General features: G+C 39.9%; 1 pseudogene; it reads right to left on the minus strand.

The window, feature by feature from the left end:
* Nucleotides 1-4,649: 4,649 nt before the first annotated feature.
* Nucleotides 4,650-4,831, minus strand: LOC125111934 (ATP synthase subunit ATP5MJ, mitochondrial-like; annotated as a pseudogene).
* Nucleotides 4,832-16,084: the final 11,253 nt, after the last annotated feature.

A 16,084-nucleotide genomic window follows, 5' to 3' on the forward strand; every position in this document is an offset into this window, starting at 1 on the left:
AGCCTTATTTTCCCCAAAGCCTTTTTGGGTTAAGCAATGATGCTCCCCAGTTTTCCCCTCCTGCCTATGAGAGTGCATTTTATTTCTGTGTGCCTTTCTGCCCTGGGGAGAGAACCTGGTTAGCTGATAAGAAAATCTCCTAAATAATTTGTCTATAACATTAAAGTTCTATTAGGGAACAATGTCATTTTGGTAAAAAAAAAAAAAAGCATCATTTTAATTCAAGAGAACATAGTCCAGCTGTCAACTCACAACTGCTGCCATTTCCCAGTCCAGAAAGTGAGATTCAGGAGGTCATTTGGTAGAAAATGGCTTTGTCAATACCCAGCTTAATACCGCTACCATGACTCTCCTAAAGTACAAAGGGACTTTGTAAAAATGCTCAGTTGGATAGAGGTTAACATTTTTCAGAACTTTAATGGAATTCCTGAACTTGCCCTTCTGCAGGTAATAAGGGGACTTGACCTAAATACAACAGCCACTGAGAAAAACATAGGCAGACTTTCTAGCTCGGTAGACACTAATTGGGAGAAATGGGGTGAATTAAGGGAGTGATTTTCATGTGTCCAGGTGGTTGAAACAATGTTACACACCTTTTATGTCACTCACACAAGGCATATTAGAGTAGGGAAATTAACTTTGTTCCTGCATTGTCTGTCTCTCCCTCCTACAGCATCAATTGCTACCTCTCCACTGGTATCATCTCATCCTTATACAGAAAGGCAAGATTTTTGCAAGTTAATAAAAATCCTCCCTTAATCTTAGAATGTCCTCCAGGAACTTTCTGAACTCTCTGCTTACCTTTTTTTTTTCCAGGGCCGCACCTGTGACACATGGAAGTTCCCAGGCTAGGGGTGGAATCAGAGCCACAGCTGCCAGCCTATGCCATAGCCACAACAATGTGGGATCTGAGCCACAACTGTGACCCAGACCACAGCTCATGGCAACGCCAGATCCCCCACCCAGTGAGGGAAGCCAGGGATCAAACCTGAATCCTTGTGGATACCAGTCAGATTCATTTCCGACGCACCATAATGGGAACTCCCCCTGCTTACCTTTTAAGCAACATCCCTTTAAGGAGTTGTCTATATTTTCCATCTCTAATTCTTTGCTTCTAATTTTCTTTTCAGCCTCCTCTATCCTGGCTTTTGTCCTTAACTGCTTACCCCACCCACTCAAAGTTCTCTTGTCTGAGTCATTAATGTCTTCCATCTTGCCAGATCCACTGTAAAATTCTGGAGAATTGTCTTAGTTGAACTTCAGCACATTTGACACTCTGTCCTTCTTGAAACACTTTATTTGCCTTCTATGACTTAATGTCCTTGTCTTTTGTTTTCCTCCTTGGCTTGTTCCCTCTCACTTTCTTGATGAATCCATTATCTCTCCCTTCCTCTTAATGTTGAAGTTCTCTGCAGCTCAGCTCCGATCTCATAAAATCTCATGGTTTTAAAACCCCCTACCTGATGATGTTCTCAACATTCACGCCTCTTTCTCTGAGCTTTCTCTTGAGCTCCAGAACCCTTATAACCAACTGCTTCATCAGCATCTTCTCCTTGAGGTAGGAAAATTATCTTAGACTTAACATTTCCAAATCAAAATTGATTTCACCTTCCCCAATCTACTCTTTCTCCAGTTATTCATATCAGAAATCTCCTGATTCCTAACTTTTCTCCATACACTATTTCTAGTCCATCAGCAAGGCCTGTTGGGTTTACTTTTAAAATATATATGAATTCAACCCCAATTCTTATCACTTTCCCCTCTACCACCCTAGTCCAAGTCAAAATCATCTCCCTGCTCCCTCACCATAAATCCCACAGAATGAACCTTTAATGTGTAAGCCAGTATGTTTCCAATCTAATCTATGGCTTTCCATCACACTTAAAACAAAATCCAAACACCTTAATGTGGCCCATAAATGCCTACACGATCTGGCCCCTCAGTGATTATCTTTTATTCCAGTCCATCTGCACTGGCTTTCTTGCTTATACTCTCTACTTATACCAAGATTATTTCTGCCCAGAGATTTGTACTTTTTAACTCCCTCTATGGGAACACTCTTCTAAAAGGGCTTTAAAGAGTTTGTACTTATAGGAGTTTTAAGGTGTCTTCTCTAATGTCATCATCTTGAACACATTAACTAAAATGCCCATCTCACATACTTATCTCTTTCTTTGAATTTTTTTTTCTTTGGGACCACACCTGCAGCATTTGGAAATTCCCAGGCTAGGGGTCTAATCTATACCACAGCCACAGCGACACAGGATGTGAACCCTGTCTGCTACCTGCACCACAGCTCATGGCAACACTGGATTCTTAACTCACTGAGTGAGGCCAGGGATTGAACCCACATCCCCATGGATACTAGTCTGGTTCATAACTCACTGAGGCGCATGGGAACTCCTCTTTGAATCTTGGATTACTTCTCAGATTCACAGCACTTTTGTCACCTGAAATTGCATTATATACTTATTTGCTTAATTGTTCATGTTCATTAGCCTCCTCTAGAATCTTAGCTGAGTATGTGGATGTAGCCTATTTTGTTTACTGATATGTCCTTAGCACCTAGAATAAGGCCTCAGTGCTTAAACATAATAGATACTCAGTAAGATTTTACAGAGGGAATAAATGAGTTTAAGACCTATTTTCACACAAAACTCCAATATATCATAAATTAGCACTGTAGAGTATCACTTTATGTTTCACACAATAGTTCTTTAAGACAAATGCTTTTGCTCTAATAAAATTTGCAAGTAAAGTTGGCATTACCCGTTACTTTGATCCAGTCTAAAAATCTGAATACCACTCATTCATGCTTTTGATTTGACAGTTTTGCTACCCCAAAGGACAACTGACCTGTGATAGTCCTTATTAAAGAAATAACTAAGGTTAAGCTTTTTTAATCTTGTGATTTGATCTCATCTAAAAGGAGAAAATTGCACCCAAATGGAAACAATGATATCTAAACAGGAGAAATTGTATCCAAGGGGAAAAAATTGCATCACAGAGAAAAAATTACTCAATGGCAAAGGAAGGGCAGACTGTGTGGCTATTGAATTTAAGAGCTTGACCTGGTTGGAAAGGAAAGGAGAGGCAGAGACGTGAATGTATAAGAATAGAATCACAACTACTGGAGACTCTTTCATAAAAGCAGTCAGGTAGAAAATTATTAGGTAATAGGGAGCCATAAGGGTTCTTGACGGAGAGCAGGGACATGATGAGCATGGCATTTAAGACCAATGCCCCCTGAAGGCAATGTGCAGGAAGGAAAAATGAACAGGGGGAAGAACTTGGAGATTTCTGTTGGGACCTGTATGCATCACCTAAAGGGGTTTAAATAATGGCAGTGGACCAACCTACATGGCTGAAGTGAAATTTTGGACCTCTAGTTTATACTTTTTTCCCCCACAATGTGAAAAGGAACTCCTCACATATTTCAAAGGAACCAACATAGTGTTATTCCTTCCTAACTACATTTGAGCAACTGGTAGAATTTCCAGGGTCGACAGGAGGAAAGTTAAGTAATTTATCATGCTTGAATTTATTCTGAGGCAGAAAAAAGTGAGCCAGGGAGAGAAGTACATCAATAATATGTCCTTCTGATGAGTAGGATCGAAACTACTTTGTGCAAATAACAGGAGAAACAGTCTCCTCATTGTAAGCTAAAACTCCCTTTCTAGCTTTCATATTAGACAGACATATTTCTACAAGAAGTAATATGATTGCTGAAAATTTGCTTTTAAATAATCTAGGAGTGGGATGGTGGTGGTGATTATGGATCAAACAAAATTGCTAGAACTGAAAATTTGTCATGCTAGTCTCTCTACTTTTGCATGTGTTTGAAAGTTTCCAGACTAAAAAGTTTAGACAACAATAACCAAAAATATTCAGGACTCAGTCAGATTTTCATGATACTACCAAATAAATAAACACAAAAAAATAAAACCTTTAAAATTAAAAAAACAACACATAACCTTCCTCAAACTCCTCTTACCTCTGTGATACTGTTCTGCTGGGTCCTTATTCCCAGAGGATGTCTATCAACCTCTGAGCTGCCCAGAAAGAAGAAAGGAACTTCAATGCTAATTGAGGAGAAAGTAAGAGAAGAGGGCCTTGGACTCTGCTCAGTGTTTAAACATCCCTCCTGCACAGACACAGTTTTGGCTCAATCATGGTGTGGCCTCTGAATGGTCTCCGCTGGATCCTGAAAAGCCAGATCTGGAGGTGTTTGCAGCTAACTTCCCACTGGATCTCTGCAGACTGGCTTCTGATTTGCTTTGTCTCTTCCTTACCAAGTCTTTTCCCTCTAGTATGAACCTCTTCGTTTTGCTCTGAGGTCATTTCTGCTTTGGAAGTTTACTTCCTTTCTATTCAGGTTCTTTTTTTTTTTTTTAATGTACTGAACAGATGTTTATTGCCCATCAGAGCAAGTGCCTAGATCTGCCCCCATGCCTGCACTAATCGAGGTCTCACTCTTCAGCCCTCGGGTTTCTCAGCAGGACTCTGGCCAGCGGGAGAGACACGGGAGCAGGCAGTGTGGGTCTCATAGGTAGGTTTATTCTGGAGGGCAGCGGCACTGCTACAAGTGGATGCGATGTCCCAGGATCCCACAGCACAGCCAGGCCAACATCCCATCTGAGCAGAGGTGGTTAGTAGTGGTCACGAGCAGGAGCGGGACTGGAAGTTTTCAAGGCTTACTTCTTTTATCAGCACTCCTGATTTTATAGACAATGAGTCCCATCAACCCCATTCCTACCCAAATCTCCTGGTACACTTGGGTATAGTAGGGCTTCATGGGGATCCAAACATTCTTGATAAGGCTCTGAAGCATCTTGGCGCAGGACTAGTGGCTCCCCATTCAAGTTCTGATCTACTCCTGTTGGACAGATGGTTCCTCTGTGGCTTTGCCTACATCACCTTGTCTAAGTGGCTTCTACCCAGCATTTGTTGCCCAGAGAAGAAGGGGAGTATTCACACTCAGGATTCTTGTCTTTTACTCCTTGTTTCTAGCAGGTGGGACAGGAGTGAAGCCCTTTGGACGACAGTAGGTATGCAAGATACTCAAAATACCTAACAACTGGTGAAGCTAGGACACCAATCAATACTTGATATGGAAACTGAGGCTGACTGTCAACACCTTGGCTAGGTCTCATGACCACAGACCCCCTGAATGTCAATCCTGCTCTGGGGGTTCCCTGGATCTTCAAACAGTAAATCCCAAATGGAGGCTGGAATTCCATTTTCAGTTGATTAAACAGAGGATCAGGAGGCAATATTGAGAATCATAATCATTTATGGAAAGATAATGATTACTTTCTAGTAGGTTTACTAGCCTACAGAAGCTTGATATATTCTAATGGAACTTTTAAGAGATTTTATGTGCTTTTGAAGAAGTCCTGAAATTCCCCTTACCAAGCCAGTAGAGATGACTTGAATTCCTCCGTACCTCATTTAGTGATGGTGGGCATTCAGTGCAAATGTGATGAGTGAGACTGCCCTGCGATGTTGATGTACATTTGCTTGGAGGTGTATTTGTATAATTCTGTAATAATACTCATACTCTGTTAATTAATAAAAAGTAATTAACAGATACAAACTACTACACATAAAATAGACAAGCAGCAAGGATTTACTGTAGAGCACAGAGAACTATAGTCAATACCTTGTAATATCCTATAATGGAATATAATCTGAATAAAAATATAACTGAATCATTTCGCTGTGCGATTGAAAGTAATACAATATTGTAAATCAGCTGTACTCCAATTAAAAAGTAATGCAGGGAGTTCCCATTATGGCCCAGAAGGTTAAGAACCCAACTTATCATCATGAGGATGCAAGTTTGGTCCCTAGTCTTGCTCAGTGGGGTAGGGATTCAGTTGCTGCAGGCTGTGGTGTAGGTCACAGATGTGGCTGGGATCCTCTGTTGCTGTGGCTGTGGCGTAGGCAGGCAGCTGCAGCTCCAATGCGACCCCAGCCCAGGAACTTCCATATGCCACAGGTGTGGCCCTAAAAAGAAAAATAAAAGTAATTCAAATGATTCTTTGTAAATGCACACCCCACACATACCTTTCCATGTGATTGCCCAGATGCTGGAGAATGCAGTTCAGTGGCTGATTCAGTTTCTGCTTCACACAGATCCTTTGGAATAGTTGTGGTCATAAGTGGAGGATTGTTTTTCTGTGAGGATAGATGCAATTTTTTTTATTTTTCTTTTCAGGGCCTCATCCACAGCATATGGAGGGTCCCAGGCTACAGCTGCTGGCCACAGCCACAGCCACAGCAATGCCATATCCGAGCTGTGTCTGCGAACTACCCCACAGCTCACGGTAACACCAGATCCCTGACCCACTGAGCGAAGCCAGGGATTGAACCCATGACCTCATTGTTCCTAGTCAGATTTGTTTCCTCTGCACCACAATGGGAACTCCTAGATGCAATTTTTTTTTTTCAAACAGCTCTATCAGTTAGGAGTTCCGCTTTATCCTTAAGTGACTCAGATCCAAAATATTGGTGTCTTAGACTAGACAGTGCATTTTATTCTCACCTGAAAGTCCAGGCTTGTATCATGGTCTGGTCTTCAGAGTCTCCAGGAGCACCTTCTGTCTTGCTCATCTGCTATCACTATATTACCCTTTGGTTATTCCAAGAGGGCTCATCATCTAGCAAGCAAGGAGGAGTGGGAAAGGCAGAGCACACCTGTTACCTCTAAGACACAAACCCAGAAGCTGCGCATTATCGCCACACATACACCATTGGCTGGACCCTGGTCATTTGACCACACCCACCTAGCTGTGTCAGAAGCAGAGAAATTTGTCCTCATTCTCTGTGGTCATGGGATACTTAGCAGCTAAATATTGGGGAGTTATTATTACAGAAAATTCAGTGAACTACTATTGGGTGAGGATGGGCAAACTTGGATAATATACATTTGGTAAAAAAGAAAAAAAACAAACCCAAATTCTAGAATCACCATGTTCTAATCAGTTGACTTTCCTGTGCACATGTATGTGTGTGTCTCTGTCTGCATGCGTATGTGTGTGTGTGAGAGAGAAACTCTTGAAAGACTGATAAACTCCCCCCAAAGAGGAGTCCAGATGTTTTGGAGGGCCGTTATTGGAATAAATCTGTAACCTTCCAGAGTAATACCTTTAGAGAGGATATCAATAATCTGAGTTTTCCTGCCTGCTGTGTTTGTACTATATCCAAATGCATGAGGATGAGCTTCCTACTCTGTGTATCAGGAACATGACATGATTTATTCCTGCATAACCAGATATGTAGCAGAACAAAGGACTTTTTAATTTCCTCATTAGAATAAGTAATTATGACTGTAAACAGCTATCAGTATGATTACAGGGTTTAGTAACACCTATGGATGACGCAAGCCTGATTTTAGGTCTAATGGTCTCACCCTCCCTCTCCCCTTTCGATTTGCCTCTACTGCTGTTAAATGTTATCCTCTTAATCAGTCTTGATGGCTCTGCCTTGCTTGGAGACTTGCTTAGAGACTCCTCAGAGGCACATTGTTTCGTGGGAGACAGCTGTTCTTTCCTAGCTGAGACTGACTGGAGTTATATATAGTGACGATAATAATAAATTGTCTACACAAATGCACACAGCACATGGGAACCCGCTGATGACAATTAGTGTTTTATGCGTGTGTAGTGCTTTTCTTTGATTGCATTTACAAACATTCAGCTTCACTCTCTCCCTCCAGCTGCTGCAGGATATCTCTTTAGCTCACAGAGGGGTGGAAATTTGCCCCTGCAGCCCCTGAGTCTCTCTTGCAGTTTCCTAATTAACATGTGTACCGTTTAACTTTCTTCTTCCAGTTCTATTGTGATAGAAATTCATTCAGATCTCCTAGCTCTTTCTTTTTTCTTTTTCTTTTTTGGCCTCCCCCATGTCATGGGGGAGTTCTCAGGTCAGGAATCGAACCCAAGCCACAACCGCGACAACGCTGACAGTGACAATGCTGGATCCTTAACCCACTGTGCTACCAGGGAACTCCACTCTAACTCTTTAATTCTGCTTTTATCCTGTGAATTTAAAGTCATTTCTATCATATTTTATCCTAAGAGATTTACTATAATTCCCTGTGCTGTACAGTAGGACCTCATTGCTTATCCATTCTAAATGTAAGGACACTATGAGAAAAAGAATGTATGTATATGGATGATTGAGTCACTATGCTGTACTGCAGAAATTGGCACAATACTGTAAATCAACCATAATAAAAAAATTTAAACAATAAAGTGATTTCTAGGCCACTTACAAAAATGCAATACATGTGAAATTGCTGTTTGTAAAATCCAACTGTATTTCCTCTTTCTATGAGGCACCAGTGACTGTAAAAAATGAACGGCCCTTGGTTTAGAAATATTGATTACTACTGGGAAGAAAAGTGCAACTAGATCCTTACTAACATGTTGGATAATAGTTCTTCTTTGTTTAAAATATAAATCCAAGTTTCTCCATCGATCATAGAGGATTTGAAACGCACATATACTAAAAAAGGAGACCACCTATTTGACATAACATGTAATATAGCATCATTTTAAAGTGCCCTCCAATGTACCATGCCTTTGCTTGTGGTGTTGGCATAATCAGGTCTTGTATACACAGTGACAAATGTCCCCTCTTGCTGCCAGATGGAACATCTCTAAAGCAGAAAATACAATTGTTCACCACACTGGCCTTATTAATAACAATCTATTTTGAAGTCAACAGTTGTATTAAAGGGCATGATATTTACATTATGGAGAACATTCTTCAGGGTCTCTGTTTTTTATTTATTCTTAAGTCTTCATATTAACATCATTATTTCTCTTCCTAATTTTGTATATCTTTATGCTATCGTTTCATTGGCATGGAAGATCCCGTTATTATTCCCATTGTTTCTTTTTTTTAAATTGTGCACATCATAACATCTTTATTGCAATTTACCTAGGGTTCATGAAAGCAGCGTAAATAGGGGGCCATCGTTTCTCCATCTCCTATTGATTTCCATTGGACCATGACTTCAGAGTGCGCTAGATGGGCTTACCCCAAAGGGGAGTTCTGGAGAAGGGCACACTGTGTCTAAGGCTGAAGACAAACCCACTAGTCATGTTGTATGTGGTACCCAGGCTGAACACGATCGGCAGTAAAGGGGGAAGGGACCCCTCCCACTTAGAGCCTCCTGAGTAGTCTTCTAGGCAGCCTTCCTTCTTCCTATACATCCAGGACATGTCTTTCCTGATGGCCATTTTCTTTAGAAGCAATGTACTAAGCTGCATTAGGCAAGGCTCCTGATCTGGGCTCTATCTCTTCCAATGTCAGTTTTGATATGATAGATGGCATCTCTGAGTATATGCCTCTGTTTCTGCAAATGGATGTATTGTGATGGAAAGAATATGGGGGTAGGCCAACTTGGGTCCTAATTTTGGTTTGTCAACTGCTAACTGTGATCTTGAGCAACTTATTTGATCCTCTCAGGGATTTGGGCACAATGCATGAAGCCAGATATTTGAAGGGTCTGCCTCCAAATAGATGTTTATATTTCTCTGCTTTCTCATCCTTCCATTTCTTCTGTGAGGGTCTGGTTTGAAAAAATGAGAGAACCCACTTTGAAAATTGCCTGGTGGTGTTCATGTAATTTTCAATGGTGGAGTACCTAATCAGAAATATATTTTGATCAGACAACCATTAGTGCTGGCAATAATTAAAAAAAAAAATCCACACCCTGGCCCAGTGACCTTTGAAAACGATTCAGATATGGGTCAAGTCTTATGCGTATTTTTTTTCCCTCCTATTTTCTATTTTTCAGTAATTCTGAATTATGTGAATTTCGCAGAGTAAAGTTAAACTTGACTCAAAAATGACAACACTTTATTCAGTTTCAATTGCCATGGTTAAGAGATCCAAGTTTGTCAAATGGTGCCTGTACACAGACAATAAAGTGGAAGCCAGTTACGGCTTGTTAGTTTCTGCTAAGCAGTTGATTCTGGGTTGTGCTGGCTGGTTTCCATTTCCCCCCAAATGTATCCTCAGCCTTTGCACTGGAGGGCTGGTATCTCCTTTACCCTTTCAGTTAGGGTTGGCCAAGGAGAAGCATTGGCAGAGGCTCATCGGGCTGGGGGAGAGGGAGGGCTGGGCATTTCCTCTGTTATCCCAGGAAACCGTCTCTCTCAGAGGCTGGTTCCCTCGCTGACGATAGCATAGTCCCTCCTCCAAGGTTCCAACACTCTCTGGGCTCCTGCAACACTATTCCTGTCCTTGCCCCTCCAGTCTTAGGGCTGAAAAGACTTCCTGGTCCTGCTACTCTCTCTTAATCCTTCCCAGGAGTCTGGGAGAAGTCCCTTTGTTAGAGCCTCTGAGTTTGAATCATCCAAGGTGAATTCTGTTTCCTGCTAGGACGCTGATCTTAACTCTTAGTGGATGCTTAGATTCCTGGGTTCCTCATCTTCATCTTCAGACCCTCTGCCATGTTAGATCATGACAAAGCTTCATCTTTAAACTAAATCAGATGGTCCCTGCCAGAAATGCTTTCATTTAATTACAGTTTTATGTGTTCGTTTCGATTTGGGTATGAAGGTGGGGTTGAAAACATTTTATCTTCTTTAAAATTGTTAACTAAGCAAATCTCTAAAGTCATTCAGATAAGAATCTGCATGATAAACTTCTGCACTATGGAAAAGTTGTGGGGTTTTTTTTTTGTCTCAGTGAATGTAATTATTGAGTATCTAATTTCTCCATAAAATTCCCAAAGCATTTTTGCCTCAATAAATGTAATTATTGAGTATCTAATTTCTCTATAAACTTCCCAAAGCATTTTAGGCCATAGTCAGGGTATAAGTTACGCACACATAAAATGACGTTAATATTATTTTTATTATGTGATGAAATCAGGGGTCTTTGGCAGACTGCCAAGCTGGAATGGATTTCCTCCTCTCTGGCTAGTGGACCTTGCAGTTCTTAGTGTTAGGGAGGTTGGGACTAAAATGATGAAATAATAAGAAAAGTTGAGAGACATAAATAGCTATATAATACTGAACCCAACACCATACAGAAACGTTTTCTATATTAAAGAAATAAGAGGAAGTGGGAAAAGAGAGATAAAGATGTTCAGAGTTTTTGAGAAAATTGAGAAGCAAGGTGTAAAAGGACAAAAAATTTTTATATATGGAAGAAGGGCAGAGTTTTATAAGGTTTCATAATTTAGGCTAGATGGCCTCCCAACCTTTTGACAAGCTAGACAAAAAAAATTTTTTTTAATTATCTAAGGCTTTATGGAGTAGTTACAGATATATGAGAAAATTTGATTAATTAAAATAAAGAAAAAATTTTGGTAGCTTTAAAAAGACTAGACATGATCTAAGAAATTAAAGTTTAGAGGGAAAAGGATAAATACATGTGGTTAAAATAATCAGAACACTGGCATAGAGCAAAGTGATTTAGAAACATTTCTAATAATAATACAGGAAGAAAAAGAAGAACCTCCAGAAAAAAAAGCACCTATGTAATGAATGGACAAAATTTCATGACTCTTTTTTAAATGGCTTAAAGAAATCAAATTCAAGATTTTTAAAAACCATCTGTCACACACACACACACACACACGCATATATATATATATACACACACACACACACTCATACACACATATATATGTAAATGATATGATATATATGAATATAGGAAAGGGTATATGCCCCTGAGTATATTGCCATTAAAAAAACATTGTTACATGTCAATTAATCATCTGTGGGGTCAATAAGGAGCTACCCCAAGTGATCTCTTGCCCTAATAAAAAACAAAATGTTTCACCCATTAATAAGTATAAGCACTGAAAAACTGTAAACTTCTGTTAGGTATTTGTGTTCCCACCCCCATCAAAAGATATGTGGAAGTCTTAACCCTTGGTATCTGTAAATGTGATCTTATTTGGCAATAGAGTCTTTGCAGATATACTTAAGATGAGGTCCTAGAGTGGGCCATAATCCAAAATGATCAATGTCCTTGTAAAAAGAGGGAATTTGGACAAAGGAAAGACACAGTGAGAACACCACATGAGGACAGAGGCAGAGGCTGGAAGGATGCGCAAACGAAGGAATCACAAGGGTTGCTGGCAACTGTCAGAAGCGGGAAAAAAGGACACTACCCAGCATCTCAAGAACTGTGAGAGATAAATCTTATTGTTTTAAGGATCTCATTTTGTGATGTTTTGTTTCAACGGCCTCAGGAAATGAATACAACTTCCTTCTTTTTCATGTCCTTCATGACAATGGAGTACTGATGGAGGTATCCTGGGAGAGATCCATTCACCCAGGATGCAAGGAAGGAGATACTGTTTACAGAGAATTTGCAATCCAAAATAACACTGGAGTAAAAGTTGGCCTGCTCTTTATTATCACCATGCATCCCCAGTTTCAATCCATATCAGTGACCTTCAGTTACCCCTCCCCCCACCCATGTGGTCCTGGTGTAAGATCTAAAGGTTTGCTGCACTTCTCATCAGTAAAATGTGCTTTAGGGGTTCCCCTTGTGGCTCAGTGGTAATGAACACAACTAGTGTCCATGAGGATGAGGGTTTGATATCTGGCCTCACTCATAGGTTAAGGATCTGGCCTTGCTATGGCCTGTGGTGTAGGTAGCAGAGATGGTATGGACCTGGCGTAGGCTGCAGCATAGGCCGACAGTTGTAGCTCCAATTCCACCCCTAGCCTGGGAACTTCCTAGTGCGTCAGGAATGACCTTCCCCCCTCCTCCCCAAAATGTGTTTTAGATTAGCACATTTAAATCCTGTCTCCTTGAATGAAAAATGTATCTACATGGAAGTTATACCGTCAGTCTGCACCACAGACAAGACTAAGCTCCTAACATTCCTTTTGGAGTAAAGCTTCAGAATTGCTCAAGCTCAGGAGTTCCCCCTGTGGCTCAGTGGAAACGAATCTGACTAATATCCATGAGGATGCAGGTTTGATCCCTGGCCTTGCTCAGTGGATTAAGGATCCTTCGTTACTGTGAGCTTGGATGTAGGCTGCACACTCAGCTTAGATCCTGTGTTGCTGTGGCTGTGGCATAGGCCAGTGGCTACAGTTCCAATTCGACCCCTAGTCTGGGAACCTCCATGTCTCCATGTGCTGTGGTTGCGGCCCTAAAAAGACAAAAAAAAAAAAAAAAATTGCTCACGCTCTCTGTAGGTGTAAGGCTGATGTGATAGCTCTGACAGTCAAGATAAAATCTGAGATTTTTTAACTCTGCCTCTCTTTCGATCACTTCAATTTTTTTGTGTTTAAAAAAATTTTTGGCAAAAAGACAAAAAATAATAAAATAAAATAAAATATTTTTTGGATGGGGAAGAAATTTAAAATCTGATAGAAAGGATAGCAAAGATGGATGATAGTACCATGGTTCCTAGAATTTACTGTGAAATAGGATTTTGACAAGTCTCTACCAAACTTATTCTTGCATTTTAGACTTTTGCTTGTTACTTAGAAGCCGGTGGCTTAACATGAGAGAAAATAAATACAAAGTGTGATTCAATCGATTATGATTGAGAATAGATAGGCAGAGATGATTATGCTATGTTTGTAGCATGGATGCATTAAGATCAACATTGATGAAATAATTGACAAATTTGCTGATTTAAGGTTTGAAAATAAAAACTGATATGCTATTATTTATTATTGGGATAGATTAATATGTAGGTGTAAATCTTTTGCCTTTTATCAAAAATATATATTTTTTTGTTAATAAAAAGGACTAATTCATAACCATATTAGTTTCTTGCAACAAAATGGGTGGCTTAAAACAACAGAAATTTCTTTTCTCACTGTTCTGGGGGCCAGAAATCTGAAATCAAGCTATTGGCAGGTTCATTCCTTTGGGAGCTCTGAGAGAAAATCTGTTTTTTGCCTGTCCTTGATTCCTTTTTTTTTTTTTTTTTTGTCTTTATGCCTTTTTAGGGCTGCGCCTGCAGCATATGGAGGTTCCCAGGCTAGGGGTCTAATCCGAGCTACAGCTGCCGGCGTACACCAAAGCCACAGCAACCCCAGACACGAGCTGCGTTTGTGAACTACACCACAGCTCACGGCAATGCTGGATCCTTTACCCACTGAGCGAGGCTAGGGATCAAACTCGCAACTTCATGGTTCCTAGTCAGATTCGTCTCCAATGAGCCACAACGGGAACTCCCCTGACCTTGATTCTTCTGGCTGCTGGTGATGCCTCCAAAAGTCTGCCTCCATCTTCTCACAGCCTTCTACCCCATGTCTGTGTTTTTCTTTCTTCCTGTAAGGACACTTATTATTGGATTTAAGAATGATCCAGTTAACCCAGAATAGTCTCATCTTGACATCCTTCACTAATACCCTGGTACCACATTTTTTGGGAGACACATTTCAGTCCAATACAGTGACCTTTCCCCTAATGTGTACTGCAATATTTGTTTTACTGTTTTCATTTTTTGACATGATTTTACAGGCAAAGTTTCCTAAAGGAAAATTTTCACTGTCTCCATTGCTATTCTGGTCATTATTATTCTTTATTTCATTTTATAATTATTAGTAGTACTAAAAATGACTCTTACATATGGAGGAGAGGGGTGTTAAAAATTATCTCCTTCGAGTGTCAAATAACTAGATGTAGATGATTCATGGGCTCAGTTGTCAAAGGAACAATACAGAAAGTGGAGTGCAGGAGGGAAGAGGGAAACTGGGAGAATGAAAGAATTCCTACAAGACCATCTCATTGTGGAGAGCTTAACAGCGTGGCATTTGGAGTTTGACTGTCAGGATTTACAACCCCCAACCTGCTGCCCTTGCAATGATATTTGACATTAGCATTAAGTAACCAAGTACGGAGACTTTTCAAAAGAAGATGCGGGAAAGAAAACATGTAATCAGATGTTGTGCCTGTAGAGGTGTAAATAGAGGGACTGGGGGCCCTGGAGAGCTGGCAAGAGCAATGCAGATCCTAGTTTCTCGAGGCACAGGGGGAGCAGAGTTGGGAAAGATGGCTTTGAACAAATAGAAGATGACATGAGGGCATTGAGACTGGGAGAGATGGAGCCAGCTACCCTGTGTTTATGGCAGTGTTTATTCTTTCATGCATAAAGAAAACATGGAAAATGAAAAAAGAATAAGTGAGATATTCAAGCCATAGCGTATCAGCTCTAAGAAACTTTAGAGAAGGAGTCATGCAAAGACCCTCACTTTAGAGAGGAAATGGAAGTCCACAGAGGTCTAATGTCTTCTCTAAGAAGACTCATTGCATTGGTGTGGAATCCGCCATTCCCCAGGGTGGGAAAAGTCCCCCTAGGCACTTGTATGGTTAGTTATTGTCATCTGCCCTGGAGACTTCTTCTAGCTCTCTATTACATATTTATACGAAATGCATGACCCCAAGCAAATACATCTGGACAAGTGTTGCAATTACAGTCTCAAATTTATCATACAGGGAGATCAAAATGAAGTAAAAAAAAGGAAAAACTGAGTCAAATATACGCTTTACTCAGAAATACTTACCTAGTGTAAATTTAGTCTCAGATATGTTAAATGACAACCACTTAGAAATGCATTACCAAATTCCTTTAATAAAATGTAAAATCCATAGTTAATAGCTATATATATTTTTTAATGACACGCATTTATTGCCACACATAATTCATTGCATACATTAAGTATGAAATTTCCTGTGGGCAATAATAAATGTGATTTATAAGTCACAAGTTTGTGTAAAATCTATTTCTTCTTCTTTTGAGGACAGTTCCAAAAACCATCAAATTAGAAATAAAGTCTAAAACAATTGGAGACCTATTTCTTTGGGGAATTATCTTTGTTTTAGTTCATTCTACAAAATGTATTTTTAAATTAAATTAGCTTATTTATATTCCAGTCATAAAAACTCCACAAAAATCGAAAGATGCAACTTTAAGGCGTTCTACATTTTACTCATTCAAAGAATATGCTAATTTAAGATTTTGAGTAAATAATTTTCCTCTGTGTTTTTAAAATTAAAAACGGAGTCTTACTGTTACAAAATCAGTGAATATAAATAGTAAAGAAATTAAAAATAAAAAAATAAGAAAATTAAGACA

This window comes from Phacochoerus africanus, chromosome 1 (genome assembly GCF_016906955.1).
Source record: "Phacochoerus africanus isolate WHEZ1 chromosome 1, ROS_Pafr_v1, whole genome shotgun sequence".
Lineage (NCBI taxonomy): Eukaryota > Metazoa > Chordata > Mammalia > Artiodactyla > Suidae > Phacochoerus > Phacochoerus africanus.